The following is a 15918-nucleotide window of genomic DNA, read 5'->3' as shown; positions in this document are numbered from 1 at the left end:
CAAACCTCCAAAGCTAGTCTTCTGGAATTATAAGAATAGCAAATGGAAAATAACATGTTCATTGCAGGTGTTATATCATAAGTTTATAATAGTGGTTATATGAGACATACAATTTTGACATGTATTAAGGAATCATTTGAGTTTTTCAGATTGATTAATTTGCACAGACGAGTTTTTTTTCTTTTCAGTGTTCCAGAATTCATTGTTTATGCACCACAGCCATCATATTAAAGTAGCTGTCATTCTTCCACAGCCCATTTTGTATTTATCCAACTCTAATTATATATACCTAAGATTTCTTCCTCAAAAATTAGGGGTGCCTTGGTGGCTCAGTCATTAAGCACCTGCTTTTGGCTCAGGTTATAATGCCTGATCATATGGTATCAAGGTCTGTATTGGGCTCCCTACTTAGTGAGATTCCTGATTCTCCCTGTCTCTCTCGCTCTGCTTGTGTTCCTTCTCTCATTGTCTCTCTCTATGTCAAATGAATAAATAAAATCTTAAAAAAAAAAAAAAGAAGAATCAGTTTAAGTGTGCCTGAGTGGCTCAGTTAGTTAAACACCTGCCTTCAGTTTAGGTAGTGAATCCAGGGTCCTGGGATAAAACCCAGCATAAACCTTTCTGCCCAACTGGGGTCATGGGGTCTGCTTCTCCATCCCCACCCACTAATTGTGCTATCTTTCTCTTACTCACTCTGTATCTCAACTAAATAAAATATTAAAAAGAAAAGAATCATCCAGTTTGGGATGCTTGGGGTAGCATCGTTAGTTAGCTATCTGCCTCTTGGTTTTGGCTCAAGTCAAGATCTCAGAGTAGTAACATCCAGCTCTCTTGTTGGGCTCCACACTCAGCATGGAGTATGCTTGTGTTTTCTTGTGTTTTTCTCCCCTCTCCCTTTGCATCTTGACCCTTCTCTCCTTCCTTCTCTCTCACTCTCTTTCTAAAATAAATAAACCTTAAAAAATAATCACCCAGACTATTTCAGAGATCTTCTCATAAAAGATAGAAACTTTTTGTCAAAGATTTTATTTTATTTTATTTATTTATTTATTTATTTATTTGACAGAGAGAGAGAACACATGCAGGGGAAACAGCAGGTAGAGTGGGAGAAACAGGACATTGACTTCAGGACCATGGAAACATGATCTGAACTGAAGACAGACACTTAAATTACTGAGTCACCCAGGTACCCCAGAAAGATTCAAATGTTTTATATTTCCTCTCTAGTGATGTGAGAAATTCTAATTTATGCAGAGGTCTCTGACAAACCTCTATATCTATCACCTATTCTGAAAACTGGGAGATAGGAGAACTAATATATATCAGTTAAGAATACACTATGATAGAAATAAAACAAATAATATTTTGGTTATCAATAGAATGACAAAAGCTATGGGATTTATTGTTCTTTATATTATTTTAGTCACCTTGGGATATATATTTTAAATACAGTAGAACTATTATAGTGAATGATACCATCAACTAGGCAATTACTATTTTAATTTCTACATATTAGAAAAACCTGGAAACAAGATAGAGGAAACTATGTCCTTTATATTTACTAAAAATTACCATAACAAACATAGAACAAGTGTTTAGAAATGTATAACTATTTGGTCAAATCTCAATTATTTTAATCTTCTAGATGTTTTAGTCCTCTTCAGTCTCAGAATAATAGTGTCCTTAAGGTACAAGTAATCTACTTCTTTGTTCTTTTTTTTTAATTTTTTATTTTTTATAAACATATATTTTTATCCCCAGGGGTACAGGTCTGTGAATCACCAGGTTTACACACTTCACAGCACTCACCAAAGCACATACCCTCCCCAATGTCCATAATCCCACCCCCTTCTCCCAAACCCCCTCCCCCCAGCAACCCTCAATTTGTTTTGTGAGATTAAGAGTCACTTATGGTTTGTCTCCCTCCCAATCCCACCTTGTTTCATTTATTCAAAAATAGACTCAAAATGGATCAAGGACCTCAATGTGCGAAAGGAATCCATCAAAATCCTTGAGGAGAACACAGGCAGCAACCTCTTCGACCTCTGCCTCAGCAACATCTTCCTAGGAACAACGCAAAAGGCAAGGGAAGCAAGGGAAAAAATGAACTATTGGGATTTCATCAAGATCAAAACTTTTGCACAGCAAAGGAAACAGTTAACAAAATCAAAAGACAACTGACAGAATGGGAGAAGATATTTGCAAACGACATATCAGATAAAGGACTAGTGTCCAGAATCTATAAAGAACTTAGCAAACTCAACACCCAAAGAACAAATAATCCAATCAAGAAATGGGCAGAGGACATGAGCAGACATTTCTGCAAAGAAGACATCCAGATGGCCAACAGACACATGAAAAAGTGCTCCATATCACTCGGCATAAGGGAAATACAAATCAAAACCACAATGAAATATCACCTCACACCAGTCAGAATGGCTAAAATCAACAAGTCAGGAAATGACAGATGCTGGCGAGGATGCGGAGAATGGGGAACCCTCCTACACTGTTGGTGGGAATGCAAGCTGGTGCAGCCACTCTGGAAAACAGCATGGAGGTTCCTCAAAATGTTGAAAATAGAACTGCCCTATGACCCAGCAATAGCACTACTGGGTATTTACCCTAAAGATACAAACGTAGTGATCCAAAGGGGCAGGTGCACCCGAATGTTTATAGCAGCAATGTCCACAATAGCCAAAATGGAAAGAACCTAGATGTCCATCAATAGATGAATGGATCAAGAAGATGTGGTATATATACACAATGGAATACTATGCAGCCATCAAAAGAAATGAAATCTTGCCATTTGCGACAACATGGATGGAACTAGAGCGTGTCATGCTTAGCGAAATAAGTCAAGCAGAGAAAGACAACTATCATATGATCTCCCTGATATGAGGAAGTGGTGATGCAACATGGGGGCTTAAGTGGGTAGGGGAAGAATAAATGATACTTCTTTGTTCTTAAAATACAAGTAATTTTGTTCTTAAAGTACAAGTAATCTACTTCTAAGGCCACAGTACTAAAGAAAACTTACCCTACGGTTTTATAGAGCACATTCTCTAAATCACTCTTCTCAGGGCCCTTATCACCTCCCTGTTTCTCAGGCTGTAGATGATGGGGTTAAGCATTAGGTTCCGATGGTGTAGAAGACATCCAAGACCTTGTCCTCTGTGGGGGATGGGAAAGACCTTAGGCATAGATAAGTGTAAGCAAAAGGTGCATAGTAGAGAGTCACCACAGTGATATGGGTGCTTCAGGTTGAATAGGGCTTCTTACTGCCCTCTGTTGATTGCATGTGGCAGATGGCAAGGAGAACCCAGCCAAAGGAACATGCAATACCAATTAAAGGAAACACCATCAAGATGGTGGTGCTCACAAACAGTATGTACTCATAGACCCAGATGTCCATGCAGGCCATCGTCAACATAGCCAGTACATCACAGAAAAAAATGGTTGATGATTCTGGATTGACAGTAAGGGATTTGGAGGGCATATATAGTGTGGGCACAGGAGTTGATAGATCCTATTGTCTATGGTATCATTATCATTAGCACACAGACTTCTTTGTTCATGAGAATGGGATAGTGAAGAGGAAAACAAATAGCTACATAATGATGATAGGCCATAGATGTCAAGTGTAGTGCTTTTGTAATGGCAAAAGTCAAGAAGAAGAAGCTCGGAACCCCACAACCAATAAGTGAAATAGACTCATTTCCAGAGAGATAATTGAAAGCCATCTTGGGGACAATGGTGGATATGTAGTTAAGGTCCATGAGGGAGAGCTAAGTAGAAAATACATGGGTGTGTGGAGATAGGTGTCCAAGAGGATAAGGATGATCATGGATAGATTATCATAAAGAGCCATTAAGAAAATAAGTGCAATGAGAATAAAAAAAAAAAAAAGGAGGCCAATACTTGATGGTGGAAACAATCTCAATAAAAGGAAATCAGTTAATGTTTGGTTGTAATTTTCCATATTCTTGTTTGGTTTCACTGGAAAAAGAGAAAAACACACGTAATGTATATATATAACATATAAGCATATATATGGAAATACCCAATTCCTTAAGTAAATAAGGCTTCCTATTTTGAGAAAGCAGTTCTATTTGTTTTATAAATATACAGGCTAAAGTGGTAAGCATTTACATTCAAAATATTCTATAAAGAATTAATGAAATAATGAAAAGAAAAAATATATATCTACCTTAATAGGATATTAATAATTCTATGCACTTCATAAATCACATATTAAAAATACCAAATATTTTAATTCAATATAAACTTAATTCATTTTCCAAATAATGAAAATGTTTATATCAGTTTAAATACTCATTTGATTCATAATAGGAATAAATTTAGTAATACGTGTAAAATGTTTATGTTTTCATTTAAGGTTATATTACACTTTCAGGCATATATATATATATATATAACAAATTTTTTTTCATGTTGATAAGCTGGATTTCCTTCTTGTCATTGTGTTCTACCTTGTTGAATAAACCTTCCTGAAAATCAGTTACTAGTTCATGCTGTGGACTCAGAAAAGTACAAGTGTTTATTTTCTAATAACATCAGGTATAAGTAAACAGTAATAATTTTTATATTCCTCCATTACCATTACTTTCAACCTTCCATTTCAATTTCTTAGTCTAGAGCAGACCCTTCTCCAGAAGTCTTCTATAAACCATGCCTATTGCAGTCTTCACTAATTTGCTGGAGCATCCCCAAAAAGAAGAGTAAAGGTTTAAAATATCTTAAGGAGCCTGGGAAAATAGCAAAGTGAAAGGGCCATTAACTGATTCATCCCATGTATATAACTAGGTAATATGCACAAAAGTATAAATAACCCAGAGAAGGACCCACAGAGTGGCATAGGAAACTCCACAAATAAAGGTAGAAAAGAAGCCACTTTGAATAACATAGCAAAGCCAGGGAGATGTTTGATGAGAAAAACAAATCAAGACCATCCATAATAGGGAAGAAACCACTATCATGGGGAAAAGTGATTAATAGTCTATCCCACTGGTGTCCCACATGAGGAAGACAATTTCCCATAATATTCGACTATGGGAGAAAGAGGGCTGTTTTACAAGATTTCTTTCAACTAGTAGAAATTAAAGCCTGGGGGGGAGATAAGATGGCGGGGAAGTAAGAAGAGGCGCCCTTTCAACCTGTACCCTAAAGTGAGCTGATTACCCACCAAAGAACTCCAATCACCCATGAAATCAGCTGGAGATCAGAATTATACACATCTGGATCTCTACAGAGGCAGAGGACACCAGTGGTCAGGTAAAGTGGAGTGGGAACGTCAGACTGATATTGGAAGATAAACAAAAGGGGAAGGGAGCCACCAGTGGCAACTGATTGGAAAGTAAAATGCCTAATATGAGAGCCCTGCATCTGGGGAACCAGCATTAACTTGGAGACTGGTTGAAAACACTCAAAGAGAGCAAAGGACCACGGGCATGGAGGGGGGGGTGTGGGAATCGGGGCGGCTAGGGACAGGGGCTTAAGTCCTGGGACCCAGGAAAGCCTCCCCTGGTGCTGAGCCAGAGAGAGTGCGGTGGAGAAACCAGGTCTTGGATTGTGAGCCGCCAGTGTGCCTGAGAACATGTGGGGTCCAGCTCCTGTAAGGGCCTGGGAGCCTGGCCAGAGGGAAGAACACCAAGCCATGCTACAGAGCCTGAGAGGAGTGAGACCCTCACCCTCCCCTGAGAGAGGTGCATGAAGGCCCAGCCTGGCGTTCTTAGGCCTGCACCATTCCACCAGAGCCTGAGAAGTATGCGAGACCCTTACCCTCCCCTATGAGAGGTGCATGCAAGCCCAGCGCTCTTAGAAGGAGAGAGACCATGCACTCCCAGCCCAAACCAGAATGAAAATCTCAGTGTGTGTGATCACTGCTTGGAACCTCTCTGGCAGTCTGGACCTGCTCAGACAGCCACTGCTGCTGTGGTTTTGGGTACAAGCAGAAGATCCTGCATCCCCAGGGACCACGACTTGGAACCTGCTCTGCCAGCCACCAAGGGGGAATTTATTTGGGCTCTGCAACACCCACAGGAGAGCAGACTGAAGCTTCTCTCCAGGAGGGGCATCGGGGTGCAGTTTGCTTTCCTCTAAACCTAAAAAGCCATCTAAAGTGGTCAAGGCGAGAGGGAAAAAAAAAAGAAAAAGTGAACAAACATAAAAGCTTCCAGAGAACAAAAGCCTGAAAAGAATGGTTTCCTCAGAGCCCAACCCCTTGAGGGGGGCAGGAGGACTTAACGCAGGGAACATCATTAACTGAAAACCCATGTGACAGGCCCCTAACGCAGAAAACCAACCAGGAAAGAAAAAAAAAAAAAAAAAACACAAGAGAACAACCACCACTACTTCATAGGACAAAATTTATTTTTAATTCATTCCCACTATTCTGGCTCATATTTTTCTCTATATAATTTTTTAACCTATTTACCATCACAGTGAGATGTACAGTACATCAAATTCCACAATAACCTTCTAACCTGAACTTTTTGATACATACACCTGTGTTTTCCTTTTGCATTTCTATTTTTTAAATTTCTTTTTCTTTTATTTTTCAGTTTACTTCATCTAGTTTATTCCTTTTTTAAATTTTTATTTTCTAATATTCACTTAGAGTTAAACATCAAGGTAATCCCCTTCCTCCAATCAATGCTACCCCTATAAGTAAACCAATTTTTAATCCCCTTTTTCTTAGGAAAGTGGAGTCCTTTAACAAATATATCAAGATACATCCAGGAAGAATCAAAACAACCTTCCTCGCCCACACTGAGAATTTATTACAACTCTCCCATCTTTTTCTTTCACCAGTGTTTCTGGGTTTTCGTCTTAGTCTTGATAGTTAATAAATCTTACACTTGGGGTTCTTTTTGACGAGGCTCTTCCTTTTATTTGCATATATATATATATTTTTTTTCTCTCTTGTCATATGCTTTTATCAGTCTTTTTGTTTGTATACTTCATAAATTTTACCTTAGGGCCCATATGGACTGAACCTTCTCTTTTATCTTCCCTTTTATTCCTGTCACTCCCTCTCTCTTTTCTCTTTTCTTTTTCTTTTCTTTTTTCTCTCATTTGGGTGTGGAATCCTGATTGCTCAGGAGCCTTCCAGGGTGCACCTTGACTGCACTATGGTCAATACATCCAGCTACATCCATTCAGCCATCTCTCACCAAAATGACTAGGAGGAGGAATGCTCAACAGAAGAAAAATACAGAGGATGGGTCTTCTGCAACAGAGGTAACAGCTATCAACACACAATATGTCGGAAAGAGAATTCAGGCTAACAATTGTCCAAGCAGTAGCTAGGTTGGAGAAAGCCATGGATGACCAAACAGAATTGATTAGGGCCAAACTGAATTGACTAGAGATGATGTTAATAATGTTAGGGAAGAGCTGAAAGCTATCAGGATGAGGTTCACAATGCTCTCAATGAGTTCTAATCTAATCTAAATTATCTGAAATCTAGGGTAACTGAGACAGAAGATAGAATTAGTGATCTGGAGGACAAACATAGAGAGAAATGATCAGGAGGAAGCCTGTAACAAACAGCTTAGAAGCCACGAAAACAGAATCAGGGAAATAAATGATGTCATGAAACATCCCAACATCAGAATTATTGGAATCTCTGAACGGGAGGAGAAAGAAAGAAGTCTAGAAGATAGAGTGGAACAAGTTCTTCATGAACATTTTCCCAGTGTCGCGAATGGAACCAGCATTCATATACTAGAGTTTGAAAGGTCTCCACCCAAGATTATAGATTCCAGAAAAATATCAGGCACCTGATAGTCAAATTGAGGAATCATAACTGTAGGTATAATCACTTGAAAGCTGCTAGGATAAAGAGGCTCCTGACTTACAGAGGAAAGCCCATGAGAATAACGTCAGACCTTTCCACAGAGACCTGGCAAGCCAGAAAGGCCTGGCAAGATATATTCAGGGCACTAAATGAGAAGAACATGCAACCAAGAATACTTTATCCAGCAAGACTGACATTCAAAATGGATGAAGAGATAAAGAGTTTCCAGGACCAGCAAGGCTTAAAAGACTATGCAACCACCAAGCTGACACTGCAGGAAATATTAAGGTGTGTTCTATGAAAGAGGAAAAATCCAAAGAATAGCATTGAACAGAAATATAGGGACAATCTACAGAAATAAAGACTTCTAATGTAACACGATGCCCATAAAAACGTATCTATAAATAATCACTATCAAGGTGAATGGCCTGAATGCACCCATAAAACAGCACAGGGTTGCAGATTGGATAAAACGACAGGAACCATTCATATGTTGTCTACAGAGACCCATTTTGAACCTCAAGATACATGCAGACTGAATGTGAAGGGATGGAGAAGCATCTTTCATGCCAATGGGCCTCAAAAGAAGGCTGGGGTAGCAATTCTTATATCAGACAAATTAGATTTTAAACTAAAGATTTTAGTCAGAAATACAGAAGGACAATACATCATTCTTAAAGGGACAATCGACCAAGATGATCTAACAATTGTAAATATCTATGCCCCCAATATGGGTCCAGCCAATTACATAAGAAACCTGTTAATCCACATAAAGAGTCATCTTGATATGAATACATCAATAGCAGGAGATCTTACACACCTCTCTCAGAAATAGATCATTGAAGCAGAAAATCAGTAAAGAAACCAGAGGCTTGAATGACAAATTGGATCAGAGCGACCCTCATAGATATATACAGAACATTCCACCCTAAAACAACAGAATACTCATTCTTCTAAAGTGCACATGGAATCTTCTCTAGAATAGACTGCATACTGGGTCACAAATCAGGACTCAACCGATACCAAAAGACTGAGATTATTGCCTGCACATTAACAGGGCACAATGCTTTGAAACTGGAGCTCAATCACAAGGTAAAGTTCGGAATTAACTCAAACACATGGAAGCTAAAGAACACCTTGCTTAAGAATGCTTGGATCAACCAGGAGATCAAAAAAGAACTAAAACTATTCATGGACACCAATGAGAATGAAGACACTTTGGTCCAAAACCTATGGGATACAGCAAAGGCAATCCTTAGGGGGAAATATATAGCCATCCAAGCCTCCTTTAAAAATATTGAAAAATTCACAACACCCCAGCAGTCTCTACACGTTAAAGAACTGAATAATCAACAACAAATCAAACCAACTCCATACATAAGGGAAATAATGAAGATTAGAGCTGAAATCAATGAGGTTGAATCTAGATATACAGTAGAACATATCAATGAAACTAGAAACTGGTTTTTTGAAAGAATCAATAATATCCATACCATTGGCCAAACTAATCCAAAAGAAAAGAGAGAAAGCCCAAATCCATAAAATTATGAATGAAATGGGAGAGATCAGAATGAACACCAAGAAAGTAGGAACAATCATCAGAAGTTATTATCAACAGTTATAAGCCAATAAGCTAAGCAATCTAGATGAAATGAAATCATTCCTGGAAAACTATAAACTCCCAAAATTGAACCAGGAAGAAATTGACAACCTGAATAGACCAATATCTAGTAAGGAGATTGAAGCAGTGATCAAAAACCACCCAAAAAACAAGAGCCCAGGTCCTGCTGGATTCCATGGGGAATTCTTCCAAACTCTCAAAGAGGAAATAAAACCTATTCTACTGAAGCTGTTTCAAAAAATTGAAGCAGAAGTAAAACTTCCAGACTCTTTCTATGAAGCCAGCATTACCCTGATCCACAAACCAGGCAAAGACCCTACTAAAAAGGAGAATTTCAGACCAATATCACTGAAGAACATGGATGCTAAGAGTCTCAACAAGATCCTAGCTAACAGGATTCAACAGCACATTGAAAAGATTATCCACCATGTACAGGTGGGTTTTATTCCTGGGTTACAAGAATTGTTCAACATTCACAAATCAATCAATGTGATACAACAAATTAATATGAGAAGAGAGAAGAACCACATGTCCTCTTAATTCATACAGAAAAAGCTTTGGACAAAATTCAACATCCATTCCTGATTTAAAAACTTCAAAGTATAAGAATAGAGGGAACATTTCTGAACTTTATAAAATCTATCTATGAAAGACCCACAGCAAATATCATCCTCAATGGGAAAAAACTTGCAGCCTTGAGGTGAGATCAGGAACACGACAAGGATGCCCACTCACCACTCTTGTTCAGCATAGTATTAGAAGTCCTAGCAACAGCAATCAGAAAACAGAGAGAAATAAAAGTTATCCAAATTGGCAACGAAGACGTCAAACTCCCTCCTCGCAGATGACATGATTCTTTATATGGAAAACCCAAAAGACTCCACCCCCACACTACTAGAACTCATACAGCCATTCAGCAACGTGGCAGGATGCAAAATCAATGTCAGAAATTAGTGGCTTTCTTATACACTAACAATGAAATACAGAAAGGGAAATTAGAGAATCAATTCTATTTACTATAGCACCATGAACCAAAAGATACCTCAGAATAAACCTAAGCAAAGTGGTACAGGAACTGTACTCGAGGAACTACAGAGCACTCAAGAAAGAAATTGAAGACACAAAAAGATGGAAGACCATCCCATGCTCTTGGATTGGAAGAATAAACATTGTTCAAATGTCTACACTGCCTAGAGCAATCGATACTTTTAATGCCATTCCAATCAAAATTCCACCGGTATTTTTCAAAGAGCTGGAGCAAATAATCCAAAAATTTGTATGGAATCAGAATAGAGTGCTCACTTCGGCAGCACATATACTAAAATTGGAATCAGAATAGATCCTGAATCATTAAGGAAATGTTGAAAAACAAAAATAAAATGGGGGACATCACATTACCTGCTTTTAAGCTTTACTACAAAGTTGTGATCACAAAGGCAACATGGTACTGTCATAAAAACAGACACATAGACCAGTGGAACAGAGTAGAGAGCCCAGATAGGGACCTCAACTCTATGGTCAAATAATCTTCTACAAAACAGGAAAAAATATACACTGGAAAAAATACAGTCTCTTCAATAAATGCTGCTGGGAAAACTGGATAGCTATATGTAGAAGAATGAACCTCAACCATTGTCTTACACCGTAACTGAAAATGGATAAAAGACCTCAACATGAGATAGGAATCCTTTAGAGCCTTGGAGGAGAATATAGGCAGTAACCTGTTCGATATCAGCCACAGCAATTTCTTAGAAGATATTTCTCCAAAGGCAAAGGAAACAATAGTGAAAATGTAATTTTGGGACTTCATCAAAATCAAAACATTCTGCACAGCAAAGGAAACAACTAAGAAAACAAAAAGGCAACCCACGGAATGGGAAAAGATATTTGTAAGTGACAGTACAGAAAAAGGTTGATATCTAGGATCTATAAAGTACTCCTCAAACTTAACACACACAAATACGACAATCATATAATAAAAATGCAGAAAATATGAACAGACACTCCAAAGAAGACATACAAATGGCTATCAGACACATGAAAAAATGTTCATCATCACTAGCCCTCAGGGAGTTTCAAATTGAAACCACATTGAGATATCACCTTACACCAGTTAGAATGGCCAAAATTAGCAAGAGAGGAAACAACATGTGTTGGAGAGGATGTGGAGACAGGGGAACCCTCTTACTCTGTTGCTGGGAATGCAAGTTAATGCAGCCACTTTGGAAAACAGTGTGTAGATTTCTCAAGAAATTAGAAATAGAGCTTCAATGTGACCCTGACATTGCACTACTGGGTATTTCCCCCAAAATACAGATGTAGTGAAAAGAAGGGTCATCTGTACCCCAATGTTTATAGCAGCAATGACCACGGTCGCCAAACAGTGGAAAGAACCAAGATGCCCTTCAAAGGATGAATGGATAAGGAATATGTGGTCCATAAACACAATGGAGTATTATGCCTCCATCAGAAAGGATAAATACCCAACTTTTGTAGCAATATGGACGGGACTGGAAGAGATTATGCTGAGCATAATAAGTCAAGCAGAGAGAGTCAAGTATCATATGGTTTCACTTATTTGTGGATCATAACAAATAGCATGGAGGACAAAGGGTGTTAGAGACGTGAAGGGAATTGAGGGAAATTGGAAAGGGAGGTGAACTGTGAAAAATTATGGACTCTGAAAACAATCTGAGGGTTTTGAAGGGGCAGGGGGTGGGAGTTTGGGGGAACCAGGTGCTGGGTATTGGAGAGGGCACATATTCATGGAGCACTGTGTGTGGTTTAAAATCAATGAATAATGTTATGCTGAAAATAAATATGAAAAAATTAAAAAATATAAATTTAAGCCTGGGATTTTAAAAATCAGGCTTAGCTCTTTGAAAGCTCCAATGCCATTAGTAAGCAGAGCCCCTGCTCTTAAAGAGATATCGTGCCAATTAGCCCATGCAGATACAGCAAAGAAGTAGTAGTTTGAAAAATACCTGAACATATGGGAGTGAATTATTTATTCACATTCAAGTGTTCTCTTTTCTTCTATCTCTCTCTCTCTCTCAAAAGATTTTATTTATTTATTTATTTATTTATTTATTTATTTATTAGACAGAGAGAGAGAGACACACACACACAGCAAGAGAGGGAACAAAGCAAGGGGAATGAGGAGGGAGAAGCAGGTTTCTTACTAAGCAACAAGCCCAATACAAGCCTCAGTCCTGGCACCCTGTGATCATTACCTGAGCCAAAGGCAGATGCTTAAAGGCTGATCTATGTAGCTTTCCCATCATCTTTAAATGTTTTCCAGATAGGCAAGGGTTGCAGGAAGATCCCTCCATGAACAAAGGAGATGATAGTTTACATTTCCCTCTCCTGCTTTTCCCCAGTATAACCATGGTGTCACCTGCAGGAATGACTGTGCAGACACTTATTGCCTAACTTGTTTATAACAAACCTGACCGCTGCCTACATTTTTGTAATTTCATCTTTTCCAGTCAAGCTTTCCTCAGTCTTACATTTATTGCTAACCTCCCAAAGACCAGCACAAATACCTGCCTATACTGAGTCTCTACGCCTATGAGTTTTGCGGGGCCTCACTTCCAGTGGCAGTGGTGGCAGTTCGCATTTTGCAAGCAGACCAGTGCACACATGGTAAACGTTAGCTCTACCTTAAACAGAAAGAAGACAGTGCCCACAAAAGGAAAATAGAGCTTCTACAAGAAAATGGACTGAAATAAAAAAATGGCCAGGACTCAATGGCAAAGCACACTCATCAGAGACACTTTGTCAATTGTTAAGCCCTGGAGAACAGGGGACTCTGAAATAAATGATACTACAGAAACTTTTCATTATAAGGCCATTACCTATCAAAGCAGGAGATATACCTGACTTATATAGAAGAAACTAATAGACTCTGAGAGTTAAACAAAATGAACAGAAAGAGGAATATGTCCAAAATGAAAGAAAAGGACAAAGATTCTGCAAAACACCAAAGCAAAATGGTTATAAGTAAAATGTCTATTAGAGAATTTAGAATAATGATTATAAAGACACTCACTGGATCTGAGAAAAGAGGGGATGTCATCAGTAGACCCTTAATAAAGAGATAAAGGGAACCAATCAGAAATGTGGGACATGACTAACGAAATTAAAAATGTACTTGATAGAACAAATATCAGAGTAGAGAAATCATAGGCATGAACTAATGACCTGGAAGACAGACTAATGGAAAATAATTATGTTGAGCAAATAAGAAATAACAATAATGCAAAATAATAAAAGACAAAGGGAACTCTGTGCTCTATTAAGATTAGTAACAGTAACATTATAGGAACCTCAGAAGAAGAAAGAAAGGAGGGCAGAAAACTTAATCTGAAGAAATAATTCCTAATTTGATGAAAGAAACAGATATCTAGATCCAGAAAGGAAAGAGATTCCTGAAAGAACAAAAATCAACCTAAGGATATCCATACCAAAACACAAAGTAATTAAAATGGAAAAAAAGGAGAGATAAAAAAATAAAGCAAAAAAGATTAAATAATACTATTACATACAAGGGATATACAATAAAATAATACTATTACATACTATTACATACAACAATCACACAAAGTGGTTGCGATTTTTCAGCAGAAACTTTCCAAGTGAGAAAAGAGTGCCATAACACGCTCAAAGTGCAAAAATGGTAACATCTGCAGCCAGATAAACTCTATTCAGCAAAGCCATCATTCAGCATAGAAAGAGAGATAAAGAGCTCTTCAGACAAACTAGTATTAAAAGAGTTCATGACCATCAGATCAACCCTGCACAAATATTAAAGGGAACTCTTGGAGTAGAAACAAAAGACCATACATGACAGTATGAAAGCAGAAAAAAAAAAGATGAAAAATAAGTATTTCTGTAAAAATCAGTCAAGGATTTCAGAAAATAAAGGTTGTGAAATATGACACAATACACATAAGTATACCAGGGATAGAAGTAAAAAATGTGTTCAAAATTACATGTTCATCAACTTAATAGAGACAGGTACATATACAAAATTCAAATACACATAATGGTAACCACAAATAAAAAGCCAGCATTAGATACACAGAGAACAAAGATAAAGACATCCAACTATATCATTACAAAAGACCACCAAACCATGAAAAATGGAAAGACAAGAATCATAGAAAAACTACAAATACAATCATAAAACAAGTAAAAAATTGAAATAAGTAGATGTATATCAATAATTACTTTTTTTAAAAAATTTTATCCTGTAATCCTGATCACCATAAAGTACATCATTAGTTTTTGATGTAGTGTTCTATGATTCACTGTATGTATATAATATCCAGTGCTCTATGCAATACATGTCTTCCTCAATACCCATAAGAAGGCTAGGCCATCACTCCTCACCCTTCCCCTCTGAAACCCTTGGTTTATTTCCCAGAGACCATAGTCCTTCATGATTTGTCTTCTCCTCTTATTCTCCCTCTTTATTTCCCTCTTCATTTTCTTAATATCTTCCATGCTATTCCTTATGTTCCACATATGAGTGAAACCATATAATGATTGTCTTTCTCTGCTTAACTTATTTCTCTTAGCATAATCCCTTCCAGTTTCAACATGTCGAAACAAATGGTGGGTATTCATCATTTCTGATGGCTGAGTAATATTCCATTGCATATATGGACCACATCTTCTTTGTCCATTCATTTGTTGAAGGATATCTCAGCTCCTTCCACAATTTGGCTATTGTGAATATTGCAACTATGAACATTGGGGATCATGTGTCCTTTCTTTTCACTGCATCTGTATTTTTGGAGTAAATACCCAGTAATGCAATTGTCAGGTCATACGGTAGCTCTATTTTTAAATTTCTGAGGAACATTCATACTCTTTTCCAAAGTGACTTTACCACCTTGCATTCCAACCAACAGTGTAAGATGGTTCGCTTTCTCCACATTCCCACCAACATTTATTGTTTCCTCCTGTATCAATTTTGGCCATTCTAACTGTTGTAAGGTGGTATCTCAATGTGGTTTTCATTTAAATCTTCCTGATGGCTAATGATTATGAGCATATTTTCATGTGTCTGTTAGCCACTTGTATGTCTTCTTTGTAGAAGTGCCTGTTCATGTCTTCTGTCAATTTTTTTAATTCATCATTTGTTTTTTAGGTGTTGAGTTTGAGAAGTTCTTTGCAGATCTTGGATTTCAGCTCTGTAGATGAAATATCATTTGCTAATATCATCTCTCATTCCATAAGTTCCCTCTTAGTTTTGTTGACTGTTTCTTTTGCTATGTAGAATTTTTTATCTTGAAGTCCGAAAAGCTGATTTTTACTTCTGTTTCCCTTGCCTTTGGGGACATGTATTCAAAGAATATGCTGTGGCCAATGTCAAAGAGGCCACTGCCTATCTTCTCCTCTAGGATTGTGATACATACCTTCCTCACATTGAGGTCTTTCATCTATTTTGAGTTTATCTTTGTGTGTGGTG

At 37.7% G+C, this 15918-nt stretch overlaps 1 pseudogene; it reads right to left on the bottom strand.

Moving 5' to 3' along the window:
• Positions 1 to 3038: 3038 nt before the first annotated feature.
• LOC131831257 (olfactory receptor 2L5-like) lies at positions 3039 to 3979 on the bottom strand (annotated as a pseudogene).
• Positions 3980 to 15918: the final 11939 nt, after the last annotated feature.

The sequence above is a fragment of the Mustela lutreola genome, chromosome 5, assembly GCF_030435805.1.
Source record: "Mustela lutreola isolate mMusLut2 chromosome 5, mMusLut2.pri, whole genome shotgun sequence".
NCBI lineage: Eukaryota > Metazoa > Chordata > Mammalia > Carnivora > Mustelidae > Mustela > Mustela lutreola.
The sequence above is the reverse complement of the archived record's forward strand: the minus strand, read 5'-3'. Positions and strand labels throughout refer to the sequence as shown.